Source organism: Acyrthosiphon pisum, unplaced genomic scaffold (genome assembly GCF_005508785.2).
Source record: "Acyrthosiphon pisum isolate AL4f unplaced genomic scaffold, pea_aphid_22Mar2018_4r6ur Scaffold_21717;HRSCAF=24680, whole genome shotgun sequence".
Lineage (NCBI taxonomy): Eukaryota > Metazoa > Arthropoda > Insecta > Hemiptera > Aphididae > Acyrthosiphon > Acyrthosiphon pisum.
In genome coordinates this window covers 15501-23696 of record NW_021771214.1, presented here as the reverse complement: position 1 = coordinate 23696, position 8196 = coordinate 15501, and the positions used below count along the sequence as shown (strand labels likewise).

General features: G+C 27.0%; 1 long non-coding RNA gene across 1 annotated transcript; it reads left to right on the top strand.

Annotated features, from left to right (window-relative positions):
• The first annotated feature begins 5494 nt into the window (after positions 1–5494).
• Positions 5495–6621, top strand: LOC115034956. Its single transcript, XR_003840148.1, has 3 exons — positions 5495–5799; positions 5890–6027; positions 6098–6621. It is a non-coding gene; the product is annotated as an uncharacterized LOC115034956 (long non-coding RNA).
• Positions 6622–8196: the final 1575 nt, after the last annotated feature.

The following is an 8196-nucleotide window of genomic DNA, read 5'->3' as shown; positions in this document are numbered from 1 at the left end:
TTATAACACGTTATACATCAACAAAAAACCCGTGGTACTATCATAGATATATAATAGTATACTTTAGAAGTTTCAAGTACCCACGAATAATATTATACAATCACAACAAAATAACTAAAATAGTTATCATAGGTTTTTAATATGTAATTTCGTCCAAATTTGTACTTAAAATGACTATAAAAATAAACTGCGTAAATATATTTTTTAGATTTTTTGGTAACAGAATTAATTACTTACGTGGAATCTTGTTTTAAATTTTCAATTCTTAGATACAAAAATTGAACATTTTATAAATTTTTAACTACAAAATAATTTTTCAAATTAAAATTTGATCTTTAAATGCTTATAAAAAAAAATTGTGCCTATGTATTTTTAATATTTTTCAACTGATATTGTAACAATATATCAGAAGCTTTGTATTAAATTTATACACTTTTTGGCCCAAAAGATAAAACTTTATTGATATTTATAGAAAAAAAAACTAAAAAAATTGAAAATGTCCGTAAACAGCTCAAAAAGAGTCAAATTATTTTCAAAATTGTATGGTGTATAGGAAATGCTAATATAAACATTCAGTGAAATTTTCGAGGTTCTACAGTCATTTGTTTTTTAATTACAACAAAATAAGAAAATCGTTACGTAAGAAATCGAGTGAATATCAAATGTTGTAAAAATATGAATTTCAAACGCTCATAAATATTTAATTTGAGTTTCTTATAGACATTTTTGTTTTTGATAAAGGTAGATTATCCTATATAAGGAATCTTGTATTACACTTTAAAATCTTATTTCTAAAAAGAAAAATTTTTACGAATTATAAACTCAAAATAATTAGGTAATTTTCGTGATTTTTCCATATTTTGTCATTTTTTGAACTTTAAATGCTTAAAAAAAAAAATGTGACTAACGATTTTTAATATTTTTCATCTGCCTTTGAAACAATATACTAGGAGCCAACTATTAAATTTTCAAGCTTTTTTATCCAACAAATAAAATTTTATTGATATTTTTAGAAAAAAAACTAAAAAAAAATGGAAAATGAAAATGTCCGTAAAGAGCTCAAAATAAATCAAAAATATTTTGAAAATGTTATGGTGTATAGAAGATGCTAAGATAAATATTCAGTCAAAATTTCATGTATCTACGGCCATTTTAAAGTTACACCAAAAACCAAATTCAATTTTGTGAAAAATCGATTTTGCGTAAAAATTCCCGTTTTTCCTTAATTTTTCTTTTGTATTTCCCGGCGCTTTTGAAAACTACTGGGAAATTTAAATTTTGACCTCCCCAATGCACCAACGATATTCACTTTCTGATCGAACAAGATACTGAAGTGGAAAATCGTAGCATTATTTTGACTACTTATCGTGTACACAGACACAAATAAAATAAATAAAAAATTTAAAAAAAACACACATCATTGTAAAATCAATACATTCATCGTTCCACTCAGAATCTAAAAAATATTCTGACTTAAATTAACCAACATTTTAGATTTTGAGCGGAGCGAGAAGAGCTAGTGATTTTACAATTATTGTGTTTATTTTTTTTATATACTGTATACATAATGTCTACCAAAGGAGTGCTTTGATTTCAACATGTAGTACCTCATATTTTAGAAAATTGGATCAAGATGGTACTTTAGACAGGTCATTTTTCGATCTCATCAATAGTTATTTAATGCCACGTGAAAAACCACCGAAAAATTACGAAAAACCACTATTAATGGATTTTAATTTCTAAAAGCGTTGTTTATCACCATAGAAACGAATAAAAAATAATAATATTATAATATTAATTCAACTTATACATGATATAATAAACAATAACAGTATAATATAATATCCAGACTCACAAACCGTTCACCGCACCATCTCCGCTCAAAATCGTTTTCATTTACAATAATATTATATCATTGTATTAAACTATTAAAGTTTAATACAATCCATCAATCCATTATTCAATGATCCACTTGTAACCTACTGTACAGTAGAGCGACATCCACTTAACTTCTTTTTTTTTTTAAAGAAACAGTGGAACAGACAATGGATCACCTACTGGTATGCTGTGAATGCCCAATTACCTGCAGTGAAAAACACCTCGCGGTGGCAAACCAGGAAGCAATATAGACATGGCCAAGTACAGTATATGATAAATTTTGATAGCGGAAATTCAAAATACTAAAGAATTTACCAATCAACGGCCTATTCATTACACTATAGTCCGTGTATACCTATAATATTATAGTTTTATTTTACTTATTTTTAAATGTGAGTTCTATTTTATGTTACCTAATCTATTGTATTCCAGAGTACTACAGCCTAACACGTTATAAATAAATAAATGTTCATGAGAAATTGTTGTTCTCGATCGATTTTTGAAAATGTTTAATGGTTTTGTGCTAGATACTTGTAGATTATAAGCGATTTAAAGAACCGTGTATACTGTATAATGCTGGGAAAATGCTCTGTAATCAGGAATTTTGGGTTTTGAGATAATTTTAGATTCGACCAAAGATAAATAATCACACATAATTATTACTGTCATAGAAATTCGTTTTCGGTATACAACGACACATGCAGGGCTTGAAATCGATTTTAAATATCGATAAAAATCGTTAAAAACCTTTTAAAAAATCAAAAGTAATATCGAAATCGTTAATGATTGTTAATGATTTTCAAAATTTATATAAAAATTGAAAAATGTCAAAATCGATATTTCATATCAAAATCGTAATCATTATCATAATAAATTCGATTTTAATAAAATTCAAAAAAATTTTTAATTTTAAATTCAAATAAGTATACAGCCTTGTTTGTTATATTATCATAAGATCTATTTAATATTTATATTTTATATTGTTCATAGGCACATGCATTGCCATATTGGGTATTGTTGACTATAATATATAATGCACATTGCATATTATTTATAATAGGGTATTAGTGTGTATAGTAATAACTAATAACAAATATCTGTAATCGTAGAAAATAATAATGTCTAATATTTTGTTTTCTTAGAAATTAGAAGAGCATCTTTGGAATATACATATTAAAATACATATATAATATACGATAAGGAATCAGCGTTCGACGAGCGATTATTGTTTTTATTGCAAGTTTTATTTATATACTCACATTCGGCTTATTAAATAAAATGCTTGGAAAAATATTTTTTCCATTATTATACATGATTTATTTCGTATACCTATATATAGTTTGTATTATAGCGATAAGATATTAATATCTTAGTCCGTGGCCCGTCGCCCGTACGTCGTTCTTTTAAATAATATTAACCAATAATAATGTACAGAACTCTGAACTACAGACTATACAGACAGTACAGTTAAATAACTTAAAATAGTTTTATTTTGTACTTTGTACTTAAAAGGTTTTGCTGCGCGTCCGTCATATTTTGTCGTCAAACGTTCGTATTCGACCCTCGTGCGACCCGCTCATGCCTGATTATCATATTTTAAATTTTGTCGTCTGTTATTTTCTTGTTTTATACTTCTTAGTTCTTATATAATTTAAATGGGTAGACACCAGACAAATCCCGTAAAAAATTTATTTTTTACGTACAATATTGACAAGAACGAGTCGGTATGTAAAGTTGAAGGGTGTCGTAGACCCGTTCTTAAGGGCAGTGGTAGTCATAATTTGGAAACACACATACGAACAACTCATCCCGATCAAGCTATTATGTTAGATAAAGCTAAGGAAGCTTTTAAAAAACAGAAATTCATTAATAGTGGTGTAAAGCGTCTAAACGATGAAGATAATTCGTGCTCGAATAAGGTACGTATTTTGTATTAACGTTTTTTTTTTTTTTTAATTTTTTTACGTAATATTGTTGTATTTGACTAAATCTTTTGTAACAGAAACATGGACCTTTAGATAGGCATATAACGATTGAAAAAAAAAAATTAAATGTCAACTTAAATAAGAGTTCTTTGTTGGAGGCGTGCACAGAAATGGTAACAGTGAATGGTAGACCATTGACCATTTTCAATGATTCAGGGTTTACGAAAATTCTGCGTCCATTAACAGAAGCAATTGGCGGAGGTAAATAATTTAGCTTAAATATCCAACTATAACATTGGCTTGTACACTGATACACAGTGCACATTGGATCTGAATATCTGATATTTGCTTGCATTATGTAATAATAATAATATACATATCTATGTAGGTATATATTATGTACCTAGGTATGCAAAATGCAAATATCAAGTCCATACTGTTGCATATCAGTGTACAGCAGTGCACCATTAGTTTGTGCTTAATCAATACTTATAATAAATTAATAAGGTTTATAATAACATTTTGTTCATAATTTTAGGATTTACCATTAACTCTCAAAATATTAAAAATCACATTTTGAATGCATCAGATGTGATTATTAGATGTATTAAAAATGATATTAAAAAGCAACTAATAAGTTTAAAGATTGACTCAGTTAAACGTCATAACCGTTCAATATTGGGTATAAATATTCAATATATTAAAAGTGGTGATATTATTTTGAAAACTTTAGCAATGGTAGAATTATTTGACAAGCATACAGCAGAAAATTTAAAACAATCGGTAAAAATAAAATAATATTTATTTGTTTTTGAACTACCTATAATAATTTAATAATATAGATATTATATTATACTTTAATTTGTATTTTGTATTGCCTTTTTTTTAATAGCTTCTTGATGTACTTGTGAAGTATGAAATTACTCGGGAACAAATTTACACGATAACTTGTGACAATGCTGCAAATATGATAAAGATGGCTAGAATAATTTCTGTTAATGATATTGAAAATGATTTTGTGACAAGTGATGAGGTTAATGATAATAGTACTCCAGAAATCAACAATGAAGACGTTGACCAGATAGACAGTGATGATGAGTACCCTAATGATGGAGCACCATTATCTAATGAAGACATTGAGAATGAACTTTTAATCAATTTATTTAATACAGGTAGGAGAGGGAAATTCAGATGGCCAGGTATACTCATTAAAATAATCTGGCTTACTAAGTTTAAAAAAATAATATGAAAATATATTATATTGAACATTTTTTTAAATTGAAATATCAATTACGTAGGTACCTATCTATATTTTAAATTTTGACACAAACCTAACAAAATAATCAACAATTAATTAGTTATTAAAAGTATTTAAAGAAATATAAATGTTATTTATATTTACATTATACATACATAAACTTAAATAACTAACATAAATTGTTTAGATTATTATTTTTTTTTTTTATATTTTAAAATCTGAATTTAAATCAATTAAATGTATAAATTACATTTATTAAATATATAAAGTGTGGTCTAAATATTTTCATGACAAACAAAACTAATATATTTTTTAAATTAAAGGAGCTATATTTTTAAATAAACAAAGCCTCCTTTATATTTAAGAGGCAGATGTTGGTAATTTATGTAAAAAAATAAATATAGGTACCTATGTATAAAAATGTCACCTAATACAGAATAGGTAGCTATCATATTACTGCAAGCATTTAAACACGTAATACCACTATAGCAGTAAACCATTAAACAAAATATATTGGTTGTATTACTTGGTATCTTCTATATTAAATAAAATGCATGATTTAAATTTACAGATGAAGCTACCATAGCTATTCAATCTTTTGAAGACGATGTGCTGGATGCCTTATGTCCTTCATCTATAACTTCATGTGTGCGATGTGCGGTGCATACCTTGCAACTATGTATTCTGGATGGGTTTAAAAATGCACCAATAACCAGTTGTATAGTTCAAGCGAGAAAGGTATAATTTCAAAAGTTTAACATCATAAAGTTTATTTTGGTTTGATAATTATTTTTTTATGTTCTTAATTTACATATTTTACAAAACCAGGTGGTGAAGAAATTAAGAACTCCAAAGTAGAGCGTCTACATTATAACAAACATACTTACATTTAGGGAATCCCAAAAACATGAAAAGTCTGATCTTTATAAGTTAGCAAATGTTGTTCTTGCTGTACCCGCTACTCAGGTATACCTATACTACATTGATAATACTTGGTATTTTCTTGTGAAATTTCTTATTTTTATTTTTTTTTCAGTTAGTGTTGAACGGAGTTTTAGTGGAATAAAGTTCATATTATCTGATCTACGTACATCCTTATCAGCCAATTTATTAGATGCTATAATGATTGTACGCTCAAACACACAATTTATGAAATAAATATGAAATTCAATAAAGTTTACTAACTAGGAGTTGATGATTAAAAGCTTCCTCATTTTGTAATTGGTTTAACTAACTGTAATTGGTTTAATTAAAAAGTTTAATAAAAATATGATTTGTTTTATGTTTTTTTGGATTTATATTACAATAATAAATAAATTATTGAGATGTTCCTACCGTCTATATCTTTATTCTTTATTTTTATTTTCTTTAGTAGAAATTGAAAATGTCCAAAAGTATGACAATTTATTGGCTTATTATGTTATCTGTTGGGTGGCTTTTTAGTATTTTGTGATTTAAAAAGTCTAAACAATAGCTAAAGTTAAGCCTTTTAGGCTTGGGAATTGTTATTTGAATAGCTGAGACAGAAATTTAGCTCATATGAACAAAATCTAAACTAAATTAGACATTGGTTGAAATGTAAAAGTATTAAAGAATAATATAATATAGTAATAATTCATAACTATTGAAATCAGAAAAAACTAATGTCGATAAGCAAAATTGAAATTGAAATCGAAAATATTTATTTCGATTTCAAGCCCTGGACACATGCATATTCATATGCGCAATTCACGCAAATAGAGGGGGATTTAGGGGCTACCCCCCTCCCCCAACCCCCCAAAAAAAATCCATATCACTCCCAAACATTTCCTACATTTTGTTTTAAGCTTATTCAATATTATGAAAGTAAGGCTTTAGGCCCCCAAAACCCAAACGCTATTTGCGCTTATGGGCATATCAGTAACCTGGTTATTGAGTATCTACTACAATTACCTCATGTAATAATGCATTACCTAAGTAATACGTTACTGGTACGTGTGTAAATACCTAGTTCCTACTTACTTGAGTATTACTAGTAATAGTATTAATTATCCTGGATATTTTTTCACCCATCCGACCGGTCTCCACCAATCCACCATTTTAGGTGGTAACGAATTTTGATAATTTTAAAATTTTCGAAACGTAACATTTTTAATGTATTTCAGTGTTGGGCAAATAAACATTACTCACTGGCCTCAGTGCGTTCTTGCTAAAGGTTGTTATTGCTATCATTGAACGAATTTGGTCCTATGCGTACCCAGTGAGTGTGATAATAATATTATACTATATTACACTAATCCCATTATTTTTTTAACACAGTTATTTACGTCATTATAGTGTGAATAAACACACACAAATTACATTTCGATATTGTTTTATGGTATTATTTAAAAATGTTATATTAATATAATACAAATATTACTGATAACAGTGATAAAAATCATAATTACTAATAAAATACTACAAATTGTATTACATATTTATACGACTTTTAATAATTATTATATTATTGAAGACAATTTCGTTGGAAAAAAAGTCATTATTATAATCATATTATCTTACAAGTTAAAGCATAACATGATGGACCCCAAGAAAAAGCGAACACATTCAAAAGCGCCAACAACAAATAGAGCAAATATCTAAAAATAATTTTTGAAAATTTAAAAAATAAAGAAGTTAACATCGTATTAATATAAAACTTAAATTGTAATCGATATTATACTATATTACTTACCTGTGAGCGTACAATAAAACGTTGATTGCTTAAAAAAACTTATCCCAAAATATTCAACAGAAATAAAAAACTGTGAAAGTAATTTCACCTATTTTAAAAAAAGGTAATGATGATTTCAATTTATCGCCCAATCTCTAAATTATCGTCAATCCCAAAATTATTTTCCCATTTAATTTCATCAAAACTAAACAATTTTTGCTCTTCATTCCTCGTAAATAATCAATTTGGGTTTATGCCAAAACGTTCTGCTTGCAGTAACTTGGCCATAACAAAAAACATAATACTTAACTCTTTTGAATCTAACGCACAAACTGATATAATCTACACTGATTTTTCCAAAGCCTTTGATCAAGTTAATCATTTAATTCTTATTAAAAAACTACAATCATTTGGTTTTTCTGGATCCCTTCTTAATTGGTTTA